This window comes from Peromyscus eremicus, chromosome 7, assembly GCF_949786415.1.
Source record: "Peromyscus eremicus chromosome 7, PerEre_H2_v1, whole genome shotgun sequence".
Taxonomy (NCBI): Eukaryota; Metazoa; Chordata; class Mammalia; order Rodentia; family Cricetidae; genus Peromyscus; species Peromyscus eremicus.
Genome location: NC_081422.1, coordinates 41,319,198 through 41,333,980, shown reverse-complemented (window position 1 = coordinate 41,333,980; position 14,783 = coordinate 41,319,198). Strand labels below are relative to the sequence as shown.

Sequence of the window (14,783 nt, the reverse complement as noted above, 5' to 3'; positions counted from 1 at the left end):
CTAGGTAGTTGAGTAATATCACCCATAAGCGTCCCTCTACATTCACTCTGTAAACCTCAAATACATATGAGGCCTCAAACCTGGTCTTGAGTCTGTGATGGCATAAATGGGAGGCTTCAAGAGAAGTCTCTCTTAATACTAGTTCCATTCCTCACAGCTTGTAACAGTCTGCTGGAGTCAAAAAATCAGGAAAGAAGAGTTAGAGTCCCGATTCTGTCTCTCCCTTATCATGAGCCTGGACATGCCACGACCTTTCTTCCTTCCTCTATGTCAGGAGGAAGTGGGACTAGGCCAGCAGATATTTTGGTTCTAGAGAGGTTCTAGATTCTAGAGAGATTCCAGAAGCACATTGTGATTCTACAAAATATGACACCAAGGCTCAAATCTCAGAAGCCATTTGCTCAGGATCCTAAGACAGTTGCCTGAAGACCCAGACACCCATCCCTTCTTATTCTGGAGGGACCACAATATATACCACAAACATGGGCCATCTCTGTCATCTCAGATAGCTCCGTCATGGAGCACTGGTTTGGGCATTATCTACATCTGTGTTTCCTCCATTAGATCCTTCTCTTGAAGGACAGGAGTCTCCACATCCTTATCTTTACACCTCCAGCATTTAGTCTTGAATGGATGGAGTTGCCTACTGGCAAGAAGCAAGCTTACCTCTTAATTGGGAACCTGAGTTGGAAATTCAGAGTGGGACAGGGTAATAAAGAGGTCGCGTGGTAGAGTGACTCAGAGAAGCAGAATCCAGGAGCCTGTGGCTGGAATGGAAAGTGGTGCTAATCACCCTGTGAAGGAAGCACCTGGCGGGAGTGGGAGCCCAGTGAGTGGGAGCAAGCAGACCCCACCAGGAGGGAAGCCAGTAGAGGGCGCTTCCTTCACCCCCTCCACAGATGACTCAAGCGGGGAAGCTGCCTCCTTAGCACCAGGAGGCAACCCTGCTAATTACCAAACCCAAATTCAGTTTTGCATTTTATGAAACTGTTCACATAGGAGGCAAATCTATTCCTTAAAAAAAAAAAAAAAAATCAAGATGGATAGGGGGAGAAAAAGCTCATACCAGTACATACTAATTCAATCTCATCTTGGTCATTTCAGTTTCCCTAAGAAAGTGCTTTCACAAAGCTACAAAGCTAACATCCATAACTCTCCAGTTTCCCCAGACAGGGTACCTCTGCATTAAGCTTCCCATTTATCTTCAGAGATGGCAAATCATCCATTTATAATGGGATCTAATAAAGCGAGCTCCCATCATAGTCCCAGCTGTAAGAATGAGCCTGGGACAGAAAGACACTGCTGCTCGGGGGCCTGTAACTGCTACATCTTCTGAAGGATGCCTGCCTGCATATGGTGGCTATGCGGTGACAAGGGGCATCAGTGCACTCCAGGATGTAGTGGCATGTGTGTGTGACCTGCAGAGCCTAGTACCCTAATCCCTGTAACACACACGCACACACACACACACACACACACACACACACACACACGCACAATTTATTGAGACCAGTGGAAAAAGAGCTGGGCCTAACCCCATTTCACTCTCTAAGGTACCAAGGACTTTCTGGAAGGTACAATTTAGAAATGGATAATTTCAGGTTTAGCAGGCTGATTCAGAGGTTCAATTGAGTCAGCAAGGACAATGTCCCATTGTCCCAAGGTAGGGTCGCTGAGAGCAACCTCTGAACTGAATTTTACCAAGAGGGTACTTACTAAGGAGTATTTCAAAAAGCTGGATCCTCTGCAAGAGCAGCCAGTGTTCTTAACCACTGAGCCATCTTTCTAGCCCCTTATGAAAGGACTGTTAGAGCCATCCCAAATCTAGCCAGATGGCATGTATCAACTCATGTATCAATCTGTTACTGAGTATGAGCAATCCCAAAAGGGTCTCAGCCTTGGTTGGGTAGTAGACTCTCTGCCACTGAATTGTCCCCTAAAGGTTCTAAGTGCAGACTGCTTTCTCAGCATCTGGCCAGCAAGCTCTTCACTGATGAGGACCTGGTGGCCATCGCAGAGTCCACCACACCTACTGAATAAGCTGTCTCCGTCCTCCTTCCCTGCCTCCGTAATGAAGTGTGGTTTCATCACACTCTGTCTGTGGAGGTACAGTAGACATTGCTCAAGTCAGTGTCCTAGCCTTGCAGAGTGGCAGGCAATTAGCCTGACCCAGTCGCTTGTTTAGTTCGATGCCTTCTAGCCAGGTGACACAGAAAAGACCTTCAGACTAGACCTGCCCAACCCTTGGCTCATCAACTGTGTGAAACAGAGGTCCTTGGGAATGGTAGATATGAGGGCTCAGCCCTGCCCAGAGCTAGCACGGACTGAGAGGTCCAAAGATCAAGGAGCGCCGTATCCACAAGTGTCTACGAGGCATCCTGGTTCCCCAAGCCTGAGCTCTGGTGGAATGGAAGTTAAGGCATGCATCCCTAAAGTAGCTGCCACCAAATGCTTTCAGGGGACTTCCTGACCTGGCAGGAAGACAAGCTGAACATCTTATGTCAGATGAGTGATAAATGCCCCACACTCTGCTCCCCAGCAGAGGAGGGAAGTTCCGGGCTCAATGTGACACTGTTTCTTTATCCAAGTAGAAATGGAAGGAGGGGACCCTTGGAGGTCTCAGCTTCCACACAGGGTAAGATACCCTTGTCTTCCTTCAGGTTATTCAAAAAGGAGATGCAGAGGCCAGGGACCAAGTGCAAGGTCATCATTCTAGAAGTAAAACCAAGAAGTACCAGGAGGGAGGTGAGGAAAAAGGAGGAGAGGAAGACAGCCAAGGAAGCTGATCACTGAGGAGATTTCCACTGTGAGGAATAGAGCTTCACGCTGTTGGCAACTCTGGAAAGCAATAACAAGGAGGAGGGGACTGCGACATTTGCATACTGGCTCCTTTCAGACAACTGTGAAGGCTGCTCCTAAGTGCCTTGGACATACCTTGGGACTTCCAGCTTGTCATCAGGAAGTGAACAGAGAAGGTTCTCCGGCAGGAAGAAATGGGTGCTGGTAGTTGAAGGATACTAGGGTGCACTGGCAAAGAGGGGAGGGATAAATGGGCATTTATAGGACATGTTACACTCTCTTCTGCATCTGAGAGGTCTGGCTACAAAGCCTCTACTCAAACTTATAACTTTCCCAGAGATGAAGAACCTACTTCCTCACAACCTACTGCAAGTCGGACAGTCAGCCTCTCAGAAACGCAATGCTTGGGTCAAGCCAAATTCCATTCACTGCCCAGTCCTTCCAGTGCATTCCACTTGAACATGGACAGCTCCGGTGTCTGTCAGCATCGATAAAGAGCGTCTGTCATGTGTTGGGCTTAGTAAATATATTCTGAACGAATCACTGAATGAGTGCGTGGATGCACACATGCCTGGCCTCTGTCTCTAAGGAATTTGCAACTTTTTAAACTTTTTTTTCTGTTTCTAGATTGCTTTTCCACTTAGTGCTCACGTGTTTGGACCCCCACAGCCACCTCGTGCTTTAAGTACAGTACCTCAAACAGAGCTGAGCTCCAGCAAGCATTCAGTAAACTCCTGCTCACTCTGGGCTCTATTCTTCCAAAGCACAAAGAGTTAAGACAAAGTTAGAAGACAACAAAACATGAGCAGTTGTTTGGGTTTTAGAAAATGTGCTAGGTGTTTAATCAACATCCCTGGGTAGGTGTCCACCACACGTATACACACAGGCACTCAAAAAACACTTGTCTAGTACTTGAGTCAACTCTTCCAGTGCAGAAGGTATCAAAATCACCAGGAAGAGTAGCCATCTTGTCTCTGCCACCAACACTCTTGAGAAGGTCCCCAGAGCAGTTTAACCCTCAGCCTCAGACACCACAATTCCTGCGGTCTGTCTGTGTAAGAGGAGCATGATCTTTGGAGCTCCTCTGGGAAGGAAGGAAGGAGCCATTGCCCTCTCTGCCATGGGTACCTCCTCTGAGAGCCTCCGTGTGTGGAGATAGGCTGTGGATTAGCTCCCCTCCTGAAATATGGCTCCCGTGCCAGGAAAAACGAGTTAAGCTTTTCCGCCTCTAGCTGCAGGCTTAGTGGTACAGATTACAACAGCAGGTGATGAGCGACGCGGGCACTGCTGTGGAGACTGTGCAAATCCCGTTACAGGGCAAAGGCGTTTTAGCTCCAGTTCCAAATTTCAAAGAATGATTGAGTTGGAACGTGGCAGGCAGGAGGCAACTGGGGACCAAAGCTATTTGACTTAAACTCAGAGCCAGGCCTGAGGGGGATGTCGGGGTAGAGGATTCCAGCGAGGAACCCAGGTGTGTGCCTCTGCCCAACCATCTCCAGCAACCCTCCCCCTCCTCTGCCCATCTTTCTGTATGAGGAACTCCCATTCGTTGGGAATCTTGCCTTCCCCAACAATCTACAAGATCTTGGGGATCAGAACCCCCCTATTTTTTCAACCCAGTGGAGGTCAGCACAGCTCCTAGAACATGTGAGCTGCTCAATGAAGTTTGAAGAATGATCATTCGGTGGCTGCCTCAAAGCCCAATCTTCCCTTGCTCTGCCTGGTTTCTAGATTTCTCCCAGACCTGCTCAGGGCACTCCTGGAAGTCCTTATCGTTATGCAGTTCCCGGGAAAAGAAACAGTCGTTGGCTAAGAGACCAGAATCTCACTATAAAAGACACGGGGCAAGGATGAAGCTCCACAAGCAGCCTGGGAAACAAATGAGATTTTAGCATGTGTTGCCATATTAGAGTCCAAAACCTCCACCAGCACATCCTCACTCCACACCCCTCGCACTTTCCCTTCCCCACGGCCATTGGCTCTAACTTACCTTTAACAACAATAACAAAAAACAAACAAACAAAAACAGCCTGATGTTTTTTTAGCAGAAAAGAGGATCTGAGCTTGCAGACCTGGGGGATATGGATTCAAGTCCTACTTTTCACATCATTTAACCTTTCTGAACTTTAGGTTCCTCGTCTGCCAACTGTCCATCGTAGAAGCTGCACACTGAGACTGCAGATAAAGAAACTTCTCGGTGGAAATTAGTCATCACAGTGACATGGCTATGGTTGGAATCTCCATAACTAAATCTGAGACCTGCCCAGCTTCCCTAAACTCAGATAAAGAACTGTGCTGGGCCCTTTAAAGAATCCCGGAGTAGGCACCTAGGCACAGAAAGCAAAGCCCAGAGCTATTTTCCATTCCAAGGTGCTGCTCACCTCTGTCAAGAACAACTGATCAGTGTGTGTGTGTGTGTGTGTGTGTGTGTCTGTCTGTCTGTCTGTCTGTGTCTTTGTGTCTGTCTGTCTGTCCATGTGTATGCATTTGGAGGCCAGGGGTTGATGTTGAATGTCTTTCTCAATCACTCCCCATCTTATTTTTTGAGACAGGGTCTCTTTGAACCTGGAGCTTCTGTTTCAGCTAGACTGGCTGGCCAGTAAGCCCCGAGAGTCTGCCTGTCTCTCTCCCCCACAAGCACTGGCTTAGAGGTACACCTTCCATGCTCACCTTTCACGTGGATACCGAGGATATCTAAACTCAGGTCCTCATGCTTGCACACACTTTACCCACGGAGCTACCCACCCCCCCCAGCACCCACTGGCCATTCTACCCCGGGTGGGGATCCACTGTCTAGTAGAGAAAAAAGTGAGGGCAGATCTCATTTCCTCTCCATTTCCTTTCTTCCTTCCCTAGTTCCATGATGTGGTGATTAAGGCTCGCCATATGCTCGCCCTGCTGGGAGTGAGTACGTGGGATATAAAAGATGGAGATGATCTGGTCCCTGCTGGCAGCAGCTTACTGTCCAGCTGAGGAAGTGGAATGACTAATACTGAGCAGCCAGCCACATCCCCAGCAAGAGTGTGGAGTGCACCGCCCAAGTGGGATCGGATGACAGGTGCCATGGTCTGGATGTCTCCGGAGCCTCTGGAATGTTGGGTGGAAGTTCCCGTTACCCACCTGGATGGAGGCAGACTGTTAGGAAAGCCTGCGTGGAGGTGAAATGGGTAGCCCTGGGAAGGTAGTAAGGGCCCTGTCTCTGTAGGTACTCAGAGAGTGTTGGGTGGTCCTCTTCCAGCACACCACACTGATGACAGTTCCTTTGAAAAGTCCATTGTAAAAGAAGCAACAGCCTCCAGAAAGGTCAGCTGCATTCTCTCCAGAGAAGCTGAAGCTTGTCTGAGCAGGGCTCAGATCAAGCGCTCGCCAGATCAGCTTAGCGGGGCTTCAGTCGCCTCATCTCACATAAGCCATCCTCCCCTCCAATTTCTCTTGCCCAGCTCCTCCAGGCCAAGATTTAGAATCGTAGCTGCCTCTCCCTCCAAGGGAAAACAAAGTGGAAGGCCCGCAAAGACCATCTGAAAATCCTCTTGTTTGCTCTTCCCTTCCCAGTCTCGGCAGAACGCGCTGGCAGGGGCCCAGACAAACAGGAAGCGGCCTCACTTCTGCCATGCCCTTTGCAAAGGCTGTGCCTACCCCCCCACCCCCACCCCCACCCCCGCAGCAAGGGCCAGCACTGGGGAAGGAGTTGGGCACTGTGAGGTACTCGGGGACCCTGGGCCTCTCATTTCTCCAGGCAGCAAATATAAAGGAGTTTTATAGCCACCCATTCTGGGGATCCTCCTGTCTACTGGAAGGTTGTCACCCCAAAGATCCCAGCACTGTCAAATGTGGTGTTTAGGAGTCATCTACTCCAGGCACTTCATTAACTGTGTCCCGAAGATGTCACAGTACTTTCCAACCTATAGTGACTTCCTAGGATGACCACCAGCTGGGTTCTTGGTACACGTGAGAAGGGTGAGACTGTTAATGGTGAAATTATGTCTCCCTTACCCATACATAGCCTCTCCACCCCACACATCACAGCCAGCACAGCCTGGGGTACACACGAGCTGGAGTCAAGTCCTTGCTCCTGTAGCTGAGAACTACATTACTGGTTTGTGATGGAGGCTACGCTTCGGTGTCAGCATCTTTGTGGTTATGTAGAGCTGAGACTGGGGAGCTGTGCTGGGGTTACGGCGGCCGAAAGCACAGGATGCACACAGAGCCTTAGGCATCTAAGTGGGGACCCACTTCACCTCCATCTCTGAAGACACGACCAGGAGCAGAAGCAGACAGTGAGGAGCTTTCCCCACAGGTCAGTCCCAGGTTCCTATCGGCCCCGACTGCTACTTCTCTGGGACGGAACAAGAAGAACGGGACAGAGAAGAGAGGACCGCTGTCGTGAGAGCCAGATACTGACTCTGATATAACTTGCCAGAGCAGCTCAAACATGTCCAGCCAGGCCACACAAGTGGCATGGAAAGATGGGCAGGCAGACATCCCATGTGGCCAGCTGAGGCAAGAGGAGCTGAAAGCTTCACCACAGGAGAAGGCAGACAGTGAGAATAGTGTCTCCCAACTGGGTGTCATGGTCCCTCTTGAGGAATAAATGGCTGGACCGCTGGACACTCTGGGTTCACAAAGGGACTGAGCCCACTCCTGTAACACCAAATAAGGGGGGCCAGTCCAATGAGAAATGACAGAAAGGAAGTGGGGTGGTTATTTTAACTGTGCACTGGAGTGGGCCGAGGAGTGCCGTGTATTTGGTCAAACATTATTTGGTCAAACATTATTCTAAGAGGTGTCGGCGTGTTTCGGGATAACCGTGTTTGAACTGGTAGCTGGAGTAAAGCAGATCACATTCCCAGTGTGAGAGGGCCCTTGTCCAGTCAGGGGAGCACGGAGGAGAACAAACTCAGCAGAAAAAACAAAGCTGTTTCCCAAGGAACCGAGAATCTCTCTGCCTGACACTTCGTCCAGTTTTTTCAAAGCTGAAAACCACAACAGCAGCTCATCCTGGCTCTCAAGCTTTTGGGCTGGAACTCACACCCTCAGTATCCACAGTCTTCAGTGTGGGACTTGTCGGCCTTCGGAGTCATTCCAGCCAGTTCCTCATGCTATTATACATGTCATATATACATCTGTGTATGTAACATGTAAAATACGTAGGTTTCGTATTCTCTGGAGGGCCCCGACTTATCCAGGGAGACCCAACCCCTACTCAGAGATACCCCAGCATGCTAAGCTGTAAAGCCTAACAGAGACAGGAGAGCGTTGTCCTGCTCCTGAACTATAACAGCAGGCCTCTGAGCAGTACTGGGACATCCAGCAGGGAGACGAGCTCTGTGTTCTGCAAAGACCCTTCCAGTTCTCAGTCTCTGCTTTAAAATGGAGACAGTGAAGCCTCATGTGGCCTTTCTGCCTATGCACCAGCAGGGCCACTGTAGCCAGGGCAGAAGTCACATGACAGAGGCTCGGTCCATAGTTCTCTTTTTGCCCCCACCATTTCCACCACTTAGCTCACAGGGCAAGTGAGCTCCTCTGATTCCTAACCCTTCCACAAAGATGCTGAAAGGTAGGTGAGGAGAGCCAGGGAATGGGAGACTGGGAGGAAGCCCAGGGAATCCTGAGACAATACCAAGAGACAGAGCGGCCGATGATAGACCAACAGGAAGGATGAAAGAACAGGCATCCCTACACCACGACGCCTCCCTTCCTATTTCCATGGCTCAGAGTCACGGTACCTCTGGATGATGATAGGAACCCAGAGCATTTCTACAAGGAAATAATGGGCACAAAGAAGATGTAAAGGCTACTTAACCCAGAAAGGAAAGTTCCCGTCTTTGTGTACTCTAAATAAAGATTAAAAAGGAAACAGTCTTTCTCTTGCTTGAGATGTTTGGGGGAATAATCCTATTAGGAAAGAAAAATGTGAAGAGAGGTTACCTCCACAGCAGCTATGGCGAGCTTAGAACAGGGAGAGCTGGGTTAATTCTCACCCCTACCTCCTCCTGCTCCTCCTCCTGCTCCTCCTCCCTCCCCCTCTCCCCTGATCCCTGAAGAGACTCCAGGCCTGAATCTTCCTAAAAGTCGTTCCTTTCCCAGGAACTTTCTCAGGCTGCCTCTGTACTGATATCTCAAAGGATTCTTGGAAGGGCAACCACGCTGCTCTGTGTTTGCCTTCTGAGGGCTGTGTGGCTGGGCAGTGGTGGCACTGAAAACTGACCACATGAGCAATGGCAGCTGAGAGTTACTCTGAGGACAGTGAGTGGAGCTGTAAGAGCTTTGGATGCCAAGGCTCCGCCCAGGGAGCTCCTGAGGAGACTCTGCCTGTCCCCTGTCCCCAGAAAACCAAGCAGGGCCAAAGAAGGGAAACACATGTGTCCCTAATCTCTTTTCTACTGGGATTCAGTAAGTCTCCAGAAACTGGGTATTATAAACTGACTTTGTCTCCCACCAAATTTTTCTGTTAACATTGTAACTCCCCCAATACCTCAGAATGTATTCGTCTACAGAGACACTTTTTACTAAGATAGTCAAGTTAAAGTGGAGTCATCAGGGTGTGCCCTCATCCAGAATGACTGAAACCGAGGACTGAATTATTTCCCTGAATATTTCTCATCTTGAATCTCAGCCCTCAAAGGGATAGTAGTTGGAAGCAGGGCCTGTGACCCTAATCTAATGTAGCTACTGCTGGTACCCTCCCAGAGGTTCAGGACATCCTCCCTTTCCCATGTGAAGGCACAGGGAGAAGGTGGTCCTCTGCAAGCAAGAAGAGACTTTTTTCCCACCTTGATCTGGGGTTCCTCGGCCTCCAGAACTGTAGGGAAAGATGTGGCTGTTGCTTAGGCCACGCCATCGCTGGTATTTGTTACGACAGGCTGAGCACACTAATGTAATTGGTGACCCCCACAAAAGTAAAATTGGGAAGCCCACAGAAGGAAGTCAGTGTGGAAAACAGAGAAGGCAGCCATCTACAAACCCAATGAAGGGACCCAGACCAGATCCTCCCCCCCAACCCCCCCCTCCCACCTGTAATGTCCCCTTCCTCTCTCTGCAGGATCCAAGCCCTCAGGTCACATCTTGATAACAGACTTCTGCCCTCAGAGCTCTCAAGTTGAGTGCTTTTGGCTTGCTGCTTTGTTTTGCTTGAGACACTGTAGCTCAGGCTAGCCTGGAACATACTGTGTAACCCAGGATAACCTCAAATTCATGTCAATCTCCTTACCTCAGCTTCCAAAGTGCTGGGATTACTGGCATGTGCCACCATACCTGGCTTGTACTTTCATGGTTTAAGACACCCTCCCTGTCCGTGGTTCTTCAAATAGGTAAGGCTGAAATGGATCTAAGGCAGCCTGGATAGATTGGTTTTTCATGCAGCCCTTCCCCTCACCTGAAGGGGAACCCACTCCCGCCCCCATGGCCCTTCCTTCCTGTGGACTGAGTTCTGAGACCCTGGAATGCCAAATCTCTATCTCATTTTGGGGTAGACTCCAGACAAGACCCTATTTTGTCTTGCGAGAAGGAATCATTTTTAATCAGGCAACAGTGAGTCTGAGAGAGCAACCCATGGAGACAGTGCAGGCCGAGTGCCAGAGAGAAGGCCAGTTGCCAAAGCCCAGCTCCCTGTTTTAATTCCCTGGCTCTGAAGGGAGGGCATCTCCACCCTGCCGGAGGGGAGGGAAAAGACAAGGCACTTATCAGCAGAAGCAGAAGCCCTCCCGGAGGCTTGGCTGGTGCCCTGCTCTGGCAGGGCCTGTCCTAGCACCATATCAAGCCAGACTGCAGGTTAGTGGAGGCAAAAAAAAAAAAAAAAAAAAAAAAAAAAGTTGGAAGCAAAGAAAGAGGAAGCCTTAAGAAAGAAGGGTGGCATGTTAGTGCCCACAGCCAGTGGTTCCCGGCCCCCCTCCTCTTCACCTACCATATAGTTGCAAAGAAGTCTAGAGACAGAGCTAATAGGCATGAGGGATCTGATGGAAAAGCAGAGGATGCTGGCATGGGGATCAAGGGACAGAGACCGGAGGAAAACACACTTAGATGGAGCTGTCTCTAAAGGCTGCGGAGACACTTCAGAAAGCCCATCGGTCCAACTTTCCCATCTCTGTCAGACTGCACTGTGGGTGCCTCTGGGGTTCACCATTGCTACAAACTAGCCACAGAACAACAGCCAGAATCCTCAGCCCACTGCTCTGCCCTGCGGACTGACACACTCCCCTTTCATCCCTTAATGTGTTTGGAGAGAGAGCAGGAGACAGGAGCCTGCTCCCCAGCCACAGAGGGGCACGTGGGGTGAGAGGGAGCCCAGACCAGCCACAGATTTCAGGACCGTAGAATGAAATCCCTACACCATCAGACTGACTTTGGATTCTGGCAGACGAGCAGATGAGAAGATGCTGGGGCAGCTTGACAAACCCATCTGAACCAAAAGACAACGGGCATGGAGAACGGTCACACCCCCACTCCAGGCCCTCCTAAGACAGCTTTGAATCCTCAGCAATGGATCCAGAAGGCAGACCAACCGTGGAGGCAGCCTGTGTTTTCAGTAGCCGGGCACACCCAGCTCTGCTCCAACAAGTGTACTAAGGATCCTAAGGCTTAGATAGCCTTTCAAGTAGTTTGTGGAAGGTGCTGAACCTTGGAAAAGGCAGACCCTCTTTCGGATCTTAGCTCTGCTTATCACTAGCTGGTATGATGGACTGGTTCCATGAATCTTTGGGCTTGCTTTCCTTAATGTTAAGAAATCGAGATCAAAGCACGTACTTCTGGTTTGCAGTGAATTCTGTGAGATTAGATGAGTCAGATACCTAGCAGATGTTTGGTAAATATTCTATTCCTTGTCCCTCCAACCTAACCTCCAACTCCTAGATGAGATGCCTGGAGAAGGGCCGCCCAGATTCAGCCTTGAAAATCAGCAGTAATGTAGAACTCACCACTGTGCAAAGACGGCCACTCCATTTGGACCGGTCTAGTGGTCAAGATGCTGAAGTAAATAAAAGCCAGCCTCTCCATAATGCCTCGATGAGCCGTATGCTACCTCCCACCAGCACAATAAGACATAGGCGGAGGAACTGGCATATGCTCTCCTTCTCCTGTAATAGCAATTGCTGTCGCCATCTGTACCTTCTCCACTCATCCATCACTTCATCCATTGACTCATTCATTCCATGAGTAGCTAACTAGCCTTGCCACTGAGACCAGACACCAAGACAGGAGGCCCGAGTTCTTTCTGAATCGGAAACTCACCACAGACTAGATTCTCAGTCAAGCTTTGTAAACTTGCTGTCTTTAACTCCCCAGAGGCCAGGGAAAGGGATGGGAAAACATGGACTAGCTTTGGCCATGCCTCTGGAGGGAAGGCCATGTTCCCAGAGCCTCCAGAGAGGCTATAGGTTGGTCACAGAGGAAGCACAGACCCCAATTTCCGATTCCCAACAGTAACTGAGCCCATGGCACATGCCAAGGAGTTGCTCTTTACTTTGAAATGAACCAGCTCAGCCTTATTTGTGAAGCGGTCCCCAAAGCCTCCACAGGAAGCATAATCTCACCATAAAGAATCCTTATCTTCTCATGTGACTACTTCTCTCTCTTTTAAGAAATAGTCTGAGTTTGCAGTGAGCAAGCATCCTCCTCTCTCCCCCGCCTTTACCTGATATTATTTTGGCTCCTGATAATTGCATTAGGTATAGAAACTGACTTTATGATGCTAATAATTATACACGCTTACAAAACAGATGGGTCTGGGATCCGGAGGGGGGAACGTTTATGGACTCGGAAATGAGACGTTTTGTGGGTAGGAAATGGATAGTTATTTCCAGGTTTTATTGCTGTGTTCTGTGGGCTTCTTCTTAAATCTTGTTGATAATACTTTGCCTGAATTGCCTTCCGTGCATTTTGTAGGGCTTAGCTCATCCATCCAGGGTATGCTCTGAAAGTGCCATTAACTAGGACTAGGAGAAGTCAGATACGACATGGGACAAGTCTGTCCACTTGGAAGAAGCACACACCACGAACATGAGTCTTCCCACCAATGGAAGATGCATGACAGAGGGGCAGCTAATCCTGTACTAAGGCTGGGAAGAAGAGCCCCCAGAGTGTATGGATCAGAGGAAACCTCGGAAATCATCTGGTCAGCATTTCTCAAGGTGGGGTTCCCCAGACCATCAGTAGGGAGCCTGCTAAAAGTGAAATCATGTGTTCTACACAGACAACTGTCCTTGATTACAGGTGACCATTGATGGCTAAAGTTTTCTGAGGTTTCACTGACCGGGCCTGGGGAGATGGCTCAGTTAATAAAGAACTTACCACACAAGCACAAAGTCTTAAGTTTGAATCATCAGTACCCATGTGAAAAGATGGGTGTGGTGAGCATCCATAATTCCAACCCTGGTGAGACAGACAGGAAGAACCCTGGAGATTACTAGCTTACTGGCCAGACAGTCTAGCCAAATTGGTGAGCTCCAGGTTCATTGAGAGACCCTGTCTCAAATAAATAAAGCGGAGAGTAACAGAGGGAAACTGTTACTGACTTCTGGCTTAAACACACACACACACATACACACACACACACACACACACACCACATATGGTGATATTTTATTTGTATTAAAATGTTATTTGTATGTTAATAAATAAAGTTGCCTGGAGGTCAGAGCTATTAGCAAGCCATAGGAAAGTAGGGCAGTGGTGGCGTATGCTTGTAATAGCAGCACTTGGTAGGCAGAGCTAGGTAAGTCTTTGTGTGTTCAGGGATACAGCCAGTATTGGATACACATGCCTTTAATCTCAATACCAACCATAGAAGACCTGGAGGTCTATACAGACAGGCCATGACGAGGCAGTCATGTGGTTGGGTTTACAACCAATGAGAAGGCAGAACAGAAATTCTATATAAGGACTTTAACACAGAAAGTAGTGCTGTGGGATGGTCTGTATGTCAAATGTGTTGCTGATTGGTCAATGAATAAATCACTGATTGGCCTGTGGCTAGGCAGGAAGTATAGGCAGGACTAATGGAGAGGAGAATTGAGAGAACAGGAAGCTGGGTGAGGGAGACACTGCCAGCCGCCATGATAAGAAACAGCATGTGAAGATGCCGGTAAGCCACGAGCCATGTGGCAAGGTATAGATTAATGGAAATGGATTAATTTAAGCTTGTAAGAACAGTTAGCAAGAAGACTGCCACAGCCATACAGTTTGTAAGCAATATAAGTCTCTGTGTTTACTTGGTTGGGTCTGAGAGGCTGTGGGACTGGCAGGTGACAGAGATTTGTCCTGACTGTGGGCCAGGTAGGAAAACTCTAGCAACAAAGTAGCTCTGGTTCGGAGAGATAGGACCACCACAGGAGGAAGGGTAAGGTTTTAGCTCTTAGCTCTGACCTCTTGGCTTTCTTCTTTGCATTGGTTCTGTGTTTCTTATTTAAAAAGACAGTTGGTTACATCTACACACACACACACACACACACACACACACACACACACACACACACACACACGAGAGGGGGAGAGAAAGAGAGAGAGAGGGGGGGGAGAGAGAGAGAGAGAGAGAGAGAGAGAGAGAGAGAGAGAGAGAGAGAGAGAAAGAGAGAGAGAGAAAGAGAGAGAGAGAGAAAGAGAAAGAGAGAGAGAGAAAGAGAGAGAGAGAGAGAGAGAGAGAGAGAGAGAGAGAGAGAGAGAGAGAGAGACTGGTCTGAACTGGTCATGCTTGTATTTCCAGTATTTTCTAAGCAGAGGCAGGAGCATCATTTGAAGTTTGAGGGCAGCTTGATTTCCATAGCAAGTTTCAGGCCAACCAAGACTACGTAGTAAGACCTTTCTCAGTCCCCTCAAAACAACAAAAATTACCTGAACTAGTTCGGTCCCTTCATATGAGAAATGAATGAACTAAAGCCCAGAGGTGTTAAGTCACCCAGCCAGTGAGTGGACCCCACACTGGCTTTCTCCTCAAAGTATCCTGTCACTCCAGAGTGAGATACGCAACGAAACTGATAAACTCTCAAGCTATA

General features: G+C 48.9%; 1 long non-coding RNA gene across 1 annotated transcript; it reads left to right on the top strand.

The window, feature by feature from the left end:
• The first annotated feature begins 401 nt into the window (after window positions 1–401).
• LOC131914296 (uncharacterized) lies at window positions 402–3,339 on the top strand. The gene is made up of 2 exons (XR_009380104.1): window positions 402–709; window positions 2,661–3,339. It is a non-coding gene; the product is annotated as an uncharacterized LOC131914296 (long non-coding RNA).
• The last annotated feature ends 11,444 nt before the right edge of the window (window positions 3,340–14,783 follow it).